Source organism: Tupaia chinensis, unplaced genomic scaffold (genome assembly GCF_000334495.1).
Source record: "Tupaia chinensis unplaced genomic scaffold, TupChi_1.0 Scaffold144991_2, whole genome shotgun sequence".
Taxonomy (NCBI): Eukaryota; Metazoa; Chordata; class Mammalia; order Scandentia; family Tupaiidae; genus Tupaia; species Tupaia belangeri.
In genome coordinates, this window is record NW_006204851.1 from 2,548,725 (window position 1) to 2,564,763 (window position 16,039).

Below are 16,039 nucleotides of genomic sequence, written 5' to 3' on the forward strand. Positions count from 1 at the left end.
TATCACTCTGAGATCAAGTCTGGATGACTGAATAGAAGGATTAAGAAGGAAAGCTAATATGAGAGAGAAATTGAGAAGTTTGCTTTGGAAACCTACTCTGTTATACCTGCATTACCTGGTATTTACATAAGTATGAATGCTATTTATTTATTTATAGTAGCTACTGTCCCTTACATGACTTGGTCACTTCCTTTGCCATGAAACAATGTTTTGTTTCTTCTCTATGAGGACAGAGATTTATTTAAAGATTGTTCTTGGGAAGTAGAGGTAGGCAAAGTAAACTCTCCTCCAATCTGTTTTCTTTGAACTAGAGAGTTCCTACATGGACTGGAGTTAGAGAGCACACAGTAATAATTTCTCTTTACCTTCATGTCTGAGTCTGCGAAGATCCTAAAGATTATTCCAGGTACAAGGGGATAGTGGCATAACAAGATTTATTACCTTGACTTATAGTCTCACCTGTATTCTCAGCACTTCCTGGGCCCTGCTCTCCCTAATCTGCCCCTTAGGACAAAGAACTACTCTTGGAGCCTTTGAACAGCTCCAAAGCAGATAACCTTTCTCATTGGCCAGGTCACTAATAAAGGGACAGTCTAGATCTATTGGCATCAGAGAAGTTTGAGTTATAGTTTATTCTGGCAGTTCTGCTTGTTGATCAGTGCTAGGGGTAGCTCCATATTAAAGCACCAGAATGGGGGAATCCACCAATCCTGGCCTAACCATGTAGGTGGTAAGAATACTGAAGGGCAGAGAAATTAAATCAAATAGTCCTACTGCTCATGCTCTGTTTGCCTCCTGTTTCATGAAGTGTCCAGCTCTACTCCAAATGACACCAACAAGGAAAGTAAGCCCTCCACTCCATCCAAGGTAAAATTCACCAGACTTATATCCATAGCTTAGATCCCTTAAGGAGGAAGGCCTGGGTTGTACATAGGCCTCCATGGTGAATCATGTGAGTAGCATTGGCCCACCTTTTCCCTGATCCCCAAATTGCTGGGTCCTTAGACTCTTACAGACCTCAGAATCTTGTATACTTCCAAATGAGAGATAAAAGATCAAGATAACCTTATGTAGAAGTCATTGCCTAATCCCATTGCATTTTAGAAGCAGAGAAGTTTGGAGGCAGACAAAATGTCCTCAGTTTGCCACTTATTAGCTGTGTGATCTTTGACCAGTAACTTGACATCTCAGAGCCTCAGTTTTCTTGTGCATAGTGATCACTAATTAATAAAATTATTGTGAACATTAAATGAGAATATATGTAATATAGTACAGGGTTTGGCATATATAAAATGTTTGATAAATGGGTGATTAATCATACTCTTAATTATGAGAGAAGTCAAATGGTTCAGGTGTGTGGGCTGTGCAGCCACCAACAATTGGGAGGTAGGGGCTATAAGCCACCCCAGGGGATCTGTTTGTTGCTGCCACAGCTTCAATAACTCTGCTTATACAGACCATGGAAGAGTTTTCTTGTGCCTTCTGATTTGGATGCTTTGCTGTCTGTTGTCTTGTTATCCCAAATGCTGCCCCAAGATGGGTGAGATGGGGGCAGGCTTCACTGAGGAGTATCTCTTTGCCACATCCAAAAGAGGGACAACTCTGAGTCTAGACATTAGCCTACCAGGAGACTTGTTCATTAAACTTGGAGCCTCTGCCACTGCAGAAGGCTGCCTGTCAGGTTTGACTTGTGGCCAGTTTATGAAGTGGGATTGAGGGTCAAACCAAGAAGGAGTAAAATCTGTCTTCAAAACAGTTTTATTTGTCCTGCTGGGGCATTGCCCCCAAGTATCCAATATTTTTATGAACTTCTGGATACTTGGGGATCTTCATCATGACCATTCTTGGTTCTTTCTCTCCTAGGCAACTCTGTTAGTCATAAGAACATTTCCTAAACTTGTCTTCATCTTCACAGTTTCCCTATTTAGGGACCCAATCTCTCAGGACTGTGTTCTGCTTCAAATATGCTAATATGCTTTGGGCCTGGGTATCGATGTTCAATAACTGTATCCTGCCAAGTTTTACTCACAATTCAGTAATGATGTCTGTGGTAGGATGCCTCAACAGAGGGAGCAGAGTAAGAACTCTGACTAAGCAAGGTAAGGGGGAGACATTTCAAAGAAGTCTTTAGTGTTTCTCAATTGAAGCACTGAAGAAAAGTGGCTGCACCTCTGGGAAGTCTTCTAGCTTTCCCCCAGCCCCCATATGCTTTAGAAAGGACTTACTTAAAGATGTAGGATATTCTAGTAGTTCAGAGAATAGGCTATGGAGCCACACCATTTGGTCAAATCCCAGTTCTTTCTCTATAACCGTGGGCAAGTAACTTCATCTTTTTCTGCCTTAGGTTCCTCATCTGTGAAATGGGCTTAAAACCCATACATACTTCACAGGATTGTTATAAGGATACTAAATGAGTTAATGTATGTATAGTGTCTAGAACAGTGCCTAGCACATTTAAGTATTAACATAAATGTGTGCTAAATAAATGTGAAACCAGAAATGCCTGGCAGCTAAACTTCCTACCTGTGAGTGGGCCATCCAGAGAGCCATCAATCTCAGGTGCAAGCATGACTTGTCATGCCCTTTTGGTTAAAGAGTCTAGGCTGGAAAACAAGTAGCCTTTATCCTCTACAGCAGTAACATGCTGTCCCCTCCTCAATTTGATAGGCGTAAAAGATAGGGTAGGTCTGAGGAGGCTGTGTGGGGAAAAAGAGGACTGGCCAGACTCTGTATGCATGGTAAACTCATTAGCTGGGATGGGGCTATCTCTGGGAGACCTCTGCCTCAGAAAGTGCTCCCAATTTGTCTTTCAATTTAGTGGTCTTCAATTCCCTTGGCTGGCTTTGTTGCTTCCAGGACCAAGGGACCTAAAATAATAGTGCCAGAACAAGTTGGAGTCTGTCTAATTTGGTGGGTGTGATATCTAGCAGCCACTCAAGGAAAGAGGAAGTAAGTAGGGCTCTGTGGGATATGCATATATTTTTGTAATGAAAAGGTTACAGGCATCATAATGACTGTGACTTGGAAAGTCATCTGCTGCCTCTTCTCAGCATACACTGGCTCTGCGAAACAGCCTGTTCCTGTTGGAGGCTTGTGGAATCCTAAGGAGCAAAGGCTGTTATCCATTTCAACCCCACTTTGGCTGTGCTGGGCTCCTTTGCCTGGAACAAGGGAGCCCCTCAATGTGGGCTTCAGCATGCCAGGACTTCTGTAGGACTTCTGTGGAGGGGGCTCAGTGTTCCACTGCCTTCATACCTGGAAGCTGGTGGGGACAGAGGGAGTGGGGCCAGGAAGGTATCTTGAAAAAGGAATTCAGGGGACCAGCAGTTAGCGTAATGGCTATGTCGCTGGACTCCCACGTGGTTGTCCGCGGTTCGCGTCCCAAACCCGGTGGCTTAAAACTCACGCCGGGTGCGTGTGCGTGTGTGTCCAAGATCCCGAGAGGAGAATGGAGGAGAAGGGATTGCGGCGTGGCCATCCCTCCTGGGGGGTGATTTCTCACTTTCTGTTTCTCTGTTTTTCTCTGTCTGGCGAGTGCACGTGCCCTATAGCAAAAACCTCTCCAAAAAAAAAAAAGCAATTCAGCAATTCAGAAAGAGTTGTGGCTGGTCACTTAGACAAAAGAGAGTATTGGCAGCCTCTAGGGCCACGAACTGCCTCCCTGTACTCCACATTTTACAGAATATTCTATGAAGCACTTGGTAAAACATTTAGGGACTGCTATTGTTTTCCTGTGCATCAATTATTTCTGGACAGGATCAGTCTTTATGTGAAATAAGGCACAAGCTCATTTCGTAGGTTAAATCAGGTAACATTGGTTGGTTTGTCAGCAAAATGGTCAAATATTGCAATTCTTTGTGATTACACTTACCATTTCTTGGCTATGCCTCACAGTACCTGCACAGAGCTCAGTATGTAGCAGGGACTTACCAAGCCCTTTTTGGTTTAGGTTTCTGGCAGCCAGGAACTCACAATTCCCTTTGCTTTCATAGCAAAGGGGATAACAATATCCCCTCTTGGGGTCAGACATGCTAATTCAAAGGCAGAGCCAGGACACAAACTCAGATATATCTGACTCTTGTTCCCTTCATTATACACTGTATCCTTCAGCACTATTATCCTTGCTTTACAGGGTCTCAGATACTAAATATTTATTGAATACCTACTGTGTATCAGATTTTGACTCAGAGATGTGGAGTAACCTTCTTAGGATCACACTAAAAGCATGTGATAGGGTTTAGAGTCCTACTCTCCAGTGTTTCCTAGTAGCCACATTGCCAGTTTGTCCTGTAACCCTGCACCTCTCAGAATTTTCAGTACAGTGCTGAGGAGGGTGTAATTGGGGCCTAGATAGGTGGGCTTCACAGTACATGTGGGTGTGGAAAAAAAAAGAGAAAAAATCGTATTCTTCCTTTGAGAACCAGTTGGATGAATACACTAGAGCTGCAGCTTTCAAACTTGAGCATGCATCTGGATGACCTGGAAGAATGTCAAAACACTGATTGCAGGGCCCTACTCCCAGAGTTTCTGATTACTAAGACTGAGGCATGGTCCACAATTTTGGACTTCTAACACATTCCAAAGTGCCTCTGGTACTACTGGTCTAGGGACCATATATTGAGAACCACCATTGTAATCTAAAATGGGTATGATAACACACAGTCTCATTTCTTATTATGGTTGCCCAAACTATCTCAATGTTTTCAGTGAGAATGATCTTGGAGATAGTGTCTCCATTTTCTCCATCATTTGGAATGTGTAGAAATAACATCTGGATCATTTCTTCCATAATGCTTTACCAGAGCATTCTAGAAGAAAATTTTAAGACATATTAGGTAATTTAGTCCAGCTTTCTGTGTGTAAGGTGTGATATTTCTGACTCCTCCCAAATATATGTTTGACTCCTTCTATTTTTTCATTAATTTACCCCTTGAATGATTATGATTAGCACTTCCTCTGTGTCTGCTCCTACGAACTCATCATCTCTTTATCCTCCTTTTCCTCTCCTTAGATGCTCCACAGCAATTGCTCCCAGTGAATCTATTTGTTTGGGGATATGTGTGCATGGTACCTAGCACAGTATCTCGTGCATATCAGGCACTCAATGCATATTAACTCTCTTTCATTTCCTTTCTCAAACTGGTAATATCTCTATATTACTCATTAGCTATCCTTGCATTCCCCTGATCCAAGCAGGGGCATGTAGTAGGTCATAAAAAGAATGTAAAGGTCTCCAGATGACATCCTACCCTGTATTTCTAAAAATAGTGGTTCTCAACCCTGGTTTCACATTAGGACAATGTGGGTAGCTTTTTAAAAAATACTAATAGACATTAAGGCCCAGCTATGGTGACACATAGCTGGGTGCTACCGTGCATTGCTAGAGCCACATGGAAGACCACAGTTTGGATCCCAAGTTGACCTGAAATGCACTGGGCATGAATGCATGCACAAGTGATCCTGGGTAGCTGGAAGGCTGGGGTAGGGGGTGGAATGGTGTGATGAGACTCTGTCAAGGGTGCCTGTTTCTCTCCATCTCTCCCTTTCTCCTCTCTGTCTCTCACATGAAAAAAATAAAATCAATACACTTTAAAAAATACTAATGTCTAGGCTCCATCTCAGAACAACTGGGCCAGAATGTCTGTGGGTACAACCCATGTCTGAGTAGTTTTAGAGCACTACAGGTGATTCTAATGTGCACCTGAGGCTGAGAGCCACTGTTACCACCAAAGCTGCCTTTCCTTTAACTCTGCTTTCTTGCTTTTAAAGTGCAGTTTCTCTAACTCTGGACTTGACTTTACTCTAGAAGGGATTTGGTATAGCTGTGGGCCTGAATTTTTTTTTTTTTTTTTTTTTTTTTTTTTTTTTTTTTTTTTTTTTTTTTTTTTTTTTTTTTTTTTTTTTTTTTTTTGCTATAGGGTACATGTGCTCACAGGAGACAGAAGAAAGTGAGAAATCACCCCCCAGGTGGGATGGCCACACAAAAATCCCCTCTATTCCATTTTCTTTTCTGGACCTTGGGCATGCATAGATGCTTGCTTGGCATGTTTCCTAAACCACCAAATCTGGAACTTGAACTGTTTAGTTTGTCATGAGGATCCAGCCACTTTAACCATTATGCCACCAGCTGGCTCACTAATGGTCCTGAAAGTTTAGTATATATCAAAATCACCTGAATCATGCAGATTTTCCTCCCTCTGTCCTCCCCCCCAAGTTTCTGATTCAGTAGGACTAGCATAGGACTCAAGAATCTGGAACTCAGGTTCTCAGATAATGTGGGTGCTGTTGGTCTAGAGACCATAGTTTGTCCACCACTGTTGTAAGGTAAGGGGCACAATTCTCATCATTCAGTACCCCGTAAAAGATAGTTGTAATGGGTGTTCTTTTTTTTTTCCCCCAGTCTCTATGACAATGTTCAAGCACTAAAAGGGAGTGCACACACACACACACACACACACACACACAGCTGTGTTAGAGAGAGCTACATCAAAGTTACCATTCTCTATTTGCAAAGACAAGTGAGAGACAAATGGAGTGCATTAGGGGAACTAAGCAAATATTCCCCTGGGTAATAGGAGCTCTCCAGCAGCTGAGGAAAGAGTTAAATAATTAAGTTGTTTATCTTGATTCAGTCTCTGTAGGGCTTGGGTGCCTTTGCCTCCATCCCCACCTGCCATGCTTAGAACTGTCTTCTATCATTTGAAGAGGAACAGGTTTACTGTTAAAGTTCAAGGGCAAATTAGAGATCACAGGCACAAGAAAACAAAAACAAACAAACAAACAAAAACAAATCACAACATAATAAATCAAAGTCACCCTAATCCAGGGCAGCAGACCAGGAAGAAGAATGTCTTGGATTGTTTTTGAATATCATAATCAGCTTTAGGTAACACTGACCAGTGCTTACAAGCTTAATTCTTCACAAAGATGCCAGTGGGGGGAACCAGCAGTTAGCGTAATGGCTATGTCGCTGGATTCCCACGTAGTCGACCGCGGTTCATGTCCCGGACCCGGTGGCTTAAAACTCACGCCGGGCGCGTGTGCGTGCGTGCCCAAGATCCTGAGAGGAGAATGGAGGAGAAGGGATTGCGGCGTGACCATCCCCCCTGGGGGGTGATTTCTCGCTTTCTGTCTCTATGTCTCTCTCTGTCTGTCTGGCGAGCGCACGCGCCCTACAGTGAAAATCTCTCAAAAAAAAAAAAAAGATGCCAGTGGGGAACAGTTAAACAGGGATAAGGTTAGGAGGGAATTGTTAGCCATTTTGTTTGCTCAGGATGACTGTCAGTGCAGATCTTGCATTTACCATCCATCCCCTCTTCTCTAGTGGATCAAGGCAAAAGCAGAAGAGATAAATGAGCCCAGCAGCCTTGAGACATCAATTATGTTACACCTTGACGAGAAGCACCTTTGGGAGGTAGGTGCATGCATGTGTGTGTGTGTGTGTGTGTCTTAGTGAGCAACAGGTCCAACAAACCAACTTTATTAGCTAGCCAGTCTTTCTTACCTTTTTGCTTGTATAGTCTAGGGTAGGGATGAGCTGGCATGCTGGCTTAGTGAGGGATGCTTTAAAAGCAGGATTGGCAGGTTAGTCCTGATACCCTTTCTCTTCCTAGCCCCACATTCTGGTAACTTAAGACCATTTCTCAGGTCCCCTCTCTCAGATGACCATGAGCTCACCTTCTTGAGATCTTGTCACACCTAACTATGTGATTCTCAGGGCTAGGTTTTGGCTGTATGGGTGCATGTGTGAGTAGAAGGAGGTGAAGCTCCAGTATTGCTAATGTTAACTACCCAAATTCAGACTCCTTGGGTTTGCATCCCAACTGTTCTTCCTATTTGCTTATTTGCTGCATTACCTTGAACAATTCATTCACAACTCAAAGCATCTCTTTTTTTGTAGTAAACAAAGGATAAAGGAAGAACAATAGAGGGCTTTTATGAGGGTTGGAAGAGAATCCATATAAAGCACTTAGCTCACCAAGTGTCAGCTGTTATCATTATCATTACTTTTATGTAGGAAGAGAGAGACTTCTATGGCAGGCTGAGAAGCCCAGGATGGTGGCAATATGAACAAAATATCTGAGGCACTGCAAAAGTAGTACTTGGGGCTGAAGGACAGCCTTTCCCTTGGGCAATTTTTACTTTTTTGAAAGTGGATACTAGAAAATTTTAAGTTATAGACCTGGCTCCATGGCCTGGTGGTGAAGGCAACTGGATCTCATATGGCCAACTTTGTGGTTCAAGTCCCAACAACTGGTTTGAGAAATACTCTGGATACATATTGCATGCATGCCCCAAATTGTGACAGGATGAAGAGATCCTGGTGTGATCCCTCTCCATGGAGAGGGGTGCTTTCTCCTCTCCCTCTCTCTCTGTCTCTCTGTGATGAGTGCATGTGCCCTATAGCAAAAAAAAAAAAAAAGAAAAAAGAAAAAGAAAAGAAGAAAAAGAACAAAAAAAGAAAATTACAAATTACAAATGTACAAGCACTTTTCTGATTGAGTATTCTTCTGTCCTTTGGGTAGATACCAAGGAGTGAGATTGCTGGATCATGTGGTAGTTCTATTTGTAGATTTTTGAGGAATCTCCAAATTGTTCTCCACAGTGGTTGGACCAGTTTACATTCCCACCAGCAGTGTAGGAGAGTTCCCCTTTCCCCACATCTCCGCCAGTGCTTACCATTTTTTTTTTTAATCTTAATCATTCTGACTGGGGTTAGATGGTATCTCATTATTGTTTTGATCTTTGTCTGTTGAAGATATTTTATAATTTTATCTACTGTTCTAGGGAGAAATGTTCATCTGTTGAAATACTCATTTTGTAAGCTAAATAATGTGATTGAATGTATAAAAGAAAATGAAATAAAAAATGAAAAAAAATGACAAATGTAGTTTGTATTATATGTCTACAGGACCTCACTACACTAGATGGTGGGCTTCATTAAGTCAGACACCTTGTCTGTCACACTCACCATTGTGTCTCTGATGTCTGACATAGTAACCAAATGAAGGAATTTCTATTGTATCTGGGTTTGTACTGAACCCAGGAACTTTGGCTAGAGGTGTTGGATATCATTGTGGATTTATGTTGCCATTCTTCTGGATGACTGAGTTTTTAATTCACATGATTATATATCTTTAATTCTACTAATGCCTGGAAATTGTAGTAACTGTGACTAAGTTATATATGTTGTTTCACTTAACAAGTTTATTATGTGTAAATCCATCTCATGTCTGTTCAGAGAAGGGATGTGAGGAGGAGGCAATAATTCCGAGCTAAGGGAAACTGAAAGCAAGAAAACTGGTGAGGCCCATAGAAGCCAGGATTTGGTGGCTAAAAGGACTTGTATTAGTTTCTTATTGCTACATAAAAGATTACTACAAGCTTGATGGCTTAAAGTTACAAAAATTTATTAGTTTACGGTTTCTGGGTGAGAAGCAGAGTACAGCATGCTTCTTCGATCTTCTGCTCAGGGTCTCACTGAACTGAAATCAAGGTGTCTTGTCAGGGCTAAATTACTCATCTGGGCTCATGGCCTCTTTTGTAATAATTTCATTTAGGTTGTTGGCAAAATTTGATCATCTTCTAGCTGTTGGCTGAGGATCATTCTCAGCTCTCAGAAGCTATCCATAGTTTCTTGCTCTGCGGCCCTACAAAAGGCAGTTGACAAGATGAATGTTTACTTTCTTCCAAGCCAGCTGGAGCACATCTCTGATTTCCTTTGTCTCACCAGCCAGAGAAAATTCTCTGATTTTAAAGGATTCATGCAATTATGTCAGTCCCACACAGATAATCAACCTGTCTTAAGGTCAGCTCATTTGGAACCTTAACAACATCTACAAGTGTCTTCCTAGCAATACCTAGATTAGTGTTGGGACCAACTAGAAGCTGGGTATATACCAGGTGCTGGGAATCTTGGGAGCCTAGCTTAGAATTTCGCCTACCACAGAACCTCAAACAAGGGTCTCTATCATTTTAATGAGAATAAAATTATGAGCAGAAACTTTGTGTCTACAGAAGGAGCCAATTCTTTCAAAGCTGGAAGGCCTATTAAGGAAGTGGCCACAGGACCTGTGGAGAGGACTCTGAATTAAGGAAATGTGAGCATGGGAAAGCATGTTGAAGATAATATAAAATAACTTTCTCATTTTTCAGATGAGAAAACAGAGGCCCAGAAAATGGAAGTCATCTGGGAGTGGTCACTCTAGCCATCTCATGTTCCTTCTGTGCATCCTGACTGTTGAAAGGGCTGGCAGTTGAAGCTTTTGAAATATTGTGAGATTAAATTCTCTATAATCTTTCTCACCTTTTCTATGACTACCTGCATTCTGAAATAACTGACAGCCTTAAAATGCTTTCATTCTTTGAGTTTTAGGAAAACAAACCTACTTTGGCAGTGTATTTATCCTCTTGTTCATATACAATACTGAATATGCTGAATTTCCTATTTTAAATTTAATTTAATTTTTTTGGGGGGGAGAGATTTTTGCTATAGGGTGCATGCGCTCGTCAGACAGACAGACAGAGACATTAGAGACAGAAAGTGAGAAATCACTCCCCAAGGGGGATGGTCACGCCGCAATCCCTTCTCCTCCATTCTCCTCTCGGGATCTTGGGCACGCGTGCACATGTGCCCGGCGTGAGTTTTAAGCCACCAGGTCAGGGACATGAACTGCAGTCGACTACGTGGGAGTCCAGTAACATAGCCATTACGCTAAGTGCTGGTTCCCAATTTAATTTAATTTTTAATGTATTTACATTTAATAATTTTACCTATTTATAGCATACGATGTGGGTTCTCAAAGCACAAATGTACTGCTTGCCAAACAAGTCAGAGATATTATGATATACAATATCTTTCCATTCTTGTGTCTGTTAAATGTTCTTTTTCAAGGTGCCAGCAGGTGGTGTGGTGGTTAAAGCACTGGACTTCCACACGGTCAACCGTGATTTGCGTGCTGGACCCAGTGACTTGAAAATCACACTAAGTGCATGTGCGTGCATGCCCAAAATCCACAGAGGAGAGGAGAATGGAGGAGAAAGGATTACAGCATGGCCTTCCTCCCTGGAAGTGATTTCTCACTTTCCCTCTTACCGTCTCTCTCTGACTTTCTCCAGTGAGCACACATGCCCTATGGCAAACCCCGCCCCCCCCCAAAAAAAAAGTTTTCTTTTTTTTTCCCCTTGAGTTTCTCCTTCCAACCCCCAAATGTCCACCCCCTCCCATATAGTCTATGGTATCTCCTCTTGCTGTTTCTGTTATTATATTTTACAATCATTCAGTTTCTGCCATAAATTGCAGGCATTCTATGTATTTTGAGGGAGACATACAAAGTTTGCCTTTCATAGTCTGATTTGCATTGTTTAGCATTAAATCTTCTATATTTGTCCATTTTCTATCAAATGACAGGATCTCATTTTTGTTTTTATGGTTGAGTAGTATTCCATAGTATATTCATGTGCATCACACTTCTTCAATCTAGTCATCCATTCTTAGGCGCTTAGGTTGATTCCATGTCTTAGCAATTATGAATAATGCTGCAATAAACACAGACATGCAAGTATCTTTTCCACCAAGATTTCCTGTCCTTTAGGTAAAAACTGAAGACAGAATTTATTGGGTCATATGGGAGTTCCATCTGTAGGTCTTTGAGGAACCTCCATATTGTTCTCCATAGTGGCTGTACTAACGACATTTCTACCAAAAATGTAGGAGGGTTCCCCTTTTACCACAGCCTTGCCAGAATTTGTCATTCATTATTTTTTTTTATCATAGTCATTCTGAGTGGGGTTAAATTTCCCCTTTTTATGTGTAATTTTCTTTAAACCAATTGTTTAAGAGATACAATCTTGTTCAAAGACATGGCTGTGTTTCTCATTCAGAACAAAGTAGTGATTGAATTAAGAACAGACTTTTTTTAGGTGAGAGAAGGAGACACACAGAGAAATAGGTGTTTTCAACTGGGTCTCACCATGTTGTGACCCTTCTACCCCAGCCTCTCAGTTAACTAGCCACCACTGCATCTGGTCTGTTCTGCAGCTGGAAACTGAACCTGGGCCTCCATGTGGCTCCAGCTTCTGAGTAGGAGAGGCTGCACCAACAATAGACTTTGAAGGGCAGGGACTTAAAAGTCCTTGCATTATTAAGGGTCAGCAGTCTTGACAGCTTTGGATGGAAATGACTTTTGAGCCCCAAAGTCCTATGTTTAGACACCCAGAAAATATCTGATGAGGAACACAGAAGGAAATATAACACCCTGGGATCTCAAAGGAACATTACCTGAGTGAAATTCTTAGGCCTCAATTTTTAAAACACACAGTTTGTTCCTCCAGTGCTGACAGTACATTATCAATGTAATGAGATGAGCAAGTATTATTTTTGCAGAGGCAGAGAAAAATAAAAATGGAATCTCTTGGGCCTGACTGGCAACAATCTTATTTGACTTTATCAAAGACTTAATTTAAAGGTATAGCTGCCTGCTATGTTCCTCACTTTTGTAGTTGGGCTGGGGCCCAATAAAGATCCCTGTCAAATCAGTTTAGGGTATTTATTGACAATTTTTTCCCACTGTTAATGTTTCCATGGGTTCTGGTAATAGGTAAATTTTCTACTATAAAATAATAACCTGACTGAGGTGACTTTTCCCACTCATGACAACAGTCAATTTTCAAATCTTTTTTGGGGGATATTTATCTAGTTGCCTAGTGCTTCAGACCACTTGGTGACTTCTTTTTGCTGCTACCTTTGGGTTATTTATTCTCCTCATTGTCACTTCCACCATGGGTCACAAGAGAATGGAAGGAACTGACAGAAAATCAGTTTACTTTTCTGAGGAAAGGCCTGGTGGGAGTTGGGATAGAAACATCTGGGATAGTTGACTCTACTGGGCCATAAAGAATTCTGTCACTTATCCCTTCTTTTATTCATGTCTGTTCATAGTTATCTATAATTGAGAACTGACTTGGTGATCTGGGAAACTCTCGATATTGAATGATGTCCATTGTGCCAACTCTTATGATAAATGTGTTTGGCAGGTAAAAACCAAAAAACCAAAAAACAAAAACAAAACAAAAAAACCCCCAAGAAGTAAATAAAACAAAAAGAACATAGAAAAGCTGAGACCAGCAGACTGTGTAATGGTTATGTCATTAAACTCCCATATAGTCCACTGCAGTTCAAGTCCTGGACCTGATGGCTTAAAACTCATGCTTGCCATGTGAGTGTGCATGCCCAAAATCTCAAGAGGAGAATAGAAGAGAAGGGATTGTGGCATGGTCATCCCTCCTTGGGGGTGATTTCTTGCTTTCTGTATCTCTCGCTCTGTTTCTCTGGTGAGCACATGAGCCCTATAGTAAAAACCCTCCCTTAAAAAAAAAAAAAGAAAAAAAAGAACACAGAAAAGCCTCAGGATAATCAGTATAGGTTCTTTTATCTAATCAAAGCCTGTAGTTGAGTCGAAACAGATTTCTCTCTACCAACCAGTGGTTCCATGGACTACTCATAAATTTCACAATTCATACAGATGACTGGGACAACTTTTCTGTTTTTGTATTAATCTCTATGTGAAAGTAGCCAGACATCAGATTTCTCAATAGCAAAATGAATAGGGAGAGTTCAGAATTCTAGTCTACCACCACTTCCTCCTGAAAGTATGAGATCTAAGGAATAATAGTCATTGAACAGTCAAAACAATTGAATATACCTGTTCCAAAGACCAAGGCTACTGTGTGTGCTATGTTGGCATGCATGTTTTTTATGTACTTAGAGAGTATTGATGGGGGAAAAAAGAGTCCCCCATAAAGACAACAAGGTGCAAGTATCATGGAATTAGAAGAACAATTTTCATCTTCCAAATTGCTTACTGGTTTATTGACCTTGGGAAAACCACTGACACATCTTGTGGAGAAATTGAAAGTTTAGGAAGGTTAAGAATTCCTGCTTTCTATTTCTCACAGGGTTGGGGTTAGGAATAAATGGGATAATGATGTAAATGTGTCTTGTCAAGTGACTGGCCCATATGGGTATTCAGTAAATGTCTACAGATCATGAATGAGGGCCCTAAAAGATCTGGCTTCAAGGAGGCCCAGGAGTTTCACAGTCAAGTCTAGGAATACATTTTGGAGTAGATAAAAGTCCAAGGGATTAGTAGGAGAAGATACTGTACTTATACTGTAAGGACTGGGTGTTCTTTTATAGCAGCATGAGTAAGTCTGGAGGACATTATGTTATGTGAAATAAACCAGGCACAGAAAGAGAAATGCCATGTGCCTGCTCTCAAATGTGGAAGCTAAAATAGTTGATATTATGGAAACAGAGACCAGAATAGTGATTATCAGTAGATGAGAAGGGTAAGAAAGAGGGAGTAATTGGAAAAGCTTGGTTTACAGATACAAAATTACAGCTAGATTGGAAGAACAAATTATAGAGTGCAATAACACTGAAGTATGACTATATGTAATAACAATTTCTTGTATATTTCAAAAGAAAATTGGAAGAAAGGATTCTGAACATTCCTAACTCAAAAAAACAAAAACAAAAACAAAAAATGATTGATGTGGGAGATGTGATAATTTTCCTTATTTGATCATTACACATTGTGTACATGTATCTTAATATCACACAGTACCGATAAATTCATATTATATTACAATTCTTACTTGTCAATTTAATATAATAAAATTTAAAAAATGGGATTTTCAATGTCACACTCAGATTTCTATTTATCCCAATCCTCTGATCTTTATGGAGAATAAGAGTACTTTTCTAGGACTTGGATAATCTATTAAACAATTAAAATACAGGATGAGAATAAAGAGCTTCTGGTTAAAATGAAAAATTGATTATTAATATGTGTACCAGGATAGGTCAAAAGTCACAGTTATCAGTTCCTACAAAGAGCATATTAGAAAGTCCACAAGAACATAAGCTTCATGAGAGAAAGGAGTTATATGCATTTCTCCCCCCTACCTCTGCCCCGTCCCCCACCGCTGTATCTCCAGTGACTAGAACAATGCCTGGTACATGGTGGTGCTCAATATATATGTTAAATAGATGAATGAGCACTCTCATTCATCATTCCAGATAGGACATCATAACTAATACCTATTGCTTTCAGTGTAATTTTCATGGAGTGGAGAGTATAGAATCTAGAAAAGACATAGCTTTGAGAGGAAGAAATTTTATGGTAGTTCCAAAGTTATAATCACAAAAAGAAAATTAGACTGGTAAATCCTTCTGACTTGGCTTAAATCCAGGAAAAGAAAAAAATGTTAATTATCATGGGATTTACTGTTAAGTGACATTTTATTGGAGTAAGATTAACTTATGGATCTTACTGATAGCAAGAATAACAGCTTTTTTAAAAATATTTTTATTGTTTAGCATTTATCTAGTCCTATTCCAATATGTGAAATCCTCTATTAAACTTGTACTTGATGGGACCAGCAGTTAGCGTAATGGTTATGTCGCTGGACTCCCATGTAGTTGACCACAGTTCGAGTCCCGGACTTGGTTGCTTAAACTCAAGCCGGGCGTGTGTGCGTGCATGCCCAAGATCCCGAGAGGAGAATGGAGGAGAAGGGATTGTGGTGTAGCCATCCCCCCTAGGGGCTGATTTCTTGCTTTCTTTCTGTCTCTCTCTTTCTCTCTGACAAGCGTACACGCCCTGTAGCAAAAACAAAAACAAAAACAAAAACAAAAACAAAAACACCCTGTCCTTGAAGGTTGGGAAAGGTTGTGAAAGATTTTTTATAAACAGGACTTAGTCTCTTTAAAATTCTTTCCTGTATCCTTTCTCTTTGCAATTCTGTCACCTGCCACTGAAATCTGTTCCAGCCTCCATTCTCTTGTGGGTTTTTCATAGTTTTGGGCAGATAATTCTGACAATGATCCTGATTCTGTGGCTTACAGCCATGTTGGTCCTGAACTGGCAGTCTGACAAGCAGGTCACAGGCTCCTTAAAAAAAAAATCCAAGCAGGTTCCTACCACAGACAGAAATTTATCTGGTTTATAAGTGTTCATGTCTCTGGACCCCTATT